The following is a 974-nucleotide window of genomic DNA, read 5'->3' on the forward strand; positions in this document are numbered from 1 at the left end:
GGAAATCACCCAAAACTGAGAATAAAAATACAAACAATGTGGGAAAAACAGATGTGAAAGTCATAGGAAATCAACACAGGACATCCAATACCTAGAAAGAGAAAACTAAGAAATTGGAAGATTTTACAAAAGGGTTTTGTTATATGTTAGCTTCCCAATGAGATGGACACTGAGACTCTGAAATTCACAAGCAGCATGTTTCCTGGGGAATATTTTTGGGAAGACCACCTTTGAGGGGTGAAGAAAGTGGGACCAGGCAGAGAGAAAGACCTGTCCAATAGATGTGGTTGGAGGCTTCAGAGAATTTTATAGTTGACATGACCCTTAGAATGGTTCCAACTGAGGCAATATCCTCGGTATTTAGAGACCTACACTGACCAGTTGATGGATGCAGGCTGCCCCCAAGATGGGGCATAACTTTGGGAAAGTCAATGGGGGCAATTCCTGGGGTGCGGCTCAATTGTGAGCCTTCAGCATCAACCTCCCCTAGCAAATGAATACCTCAGTCTGGTGGGGGTCCTAAGTTACAGGCTAGCATCCTCTACAGGTTTAAAGATTAAAACCAAGAAGATCTTCCAGAAGGTAGAACAAAAAGTCAAAGACAGAATATAAGAAACACATTCATAGGAGATGTAGGAGACCAAATCCAGGAGTTCCTGATAAAGAGAAGTAAGAAAACAAAGTCTTTTTAAAGTACAGATAATTTCCCAGATAACAGATAAAAGTCTCCAGAATGAATTCATTTTGTTGGGCACTTGATGGGCTTTTTCATTCTGGAGACTCAAGTCCTTTAGCTTTGAGAAATTATCTCTATATAAATACGTTTAAAGTATATTTCCGTTGCTTTTGGTGTTTTAGACATGAAGTCCTTGCCCATGCCTATGTCCTGAATGGTACTACCTAGATTTTCTTCTAGGGTTTTTATGGTATTAAGGCTAACATTTAAGTCTCTAATCCATCTTGAATTAATCTTC

Source organism: Colobus angolensis, unplaced genomic scaffold (assembly GCF_000951035.1).
Source record: "Colobus angolensis palliatus isolate OR3802 unplaced genomic scaffold, Cang.pa_1.0 Scaffold7, whole genome shotgun sequence".
Taxonomy (NCBI): Eukaryota; Metazoa; Chordata; class Mammalia; order Primates; family Cercopithecidae; genus Colobus; species Colobus angolensis.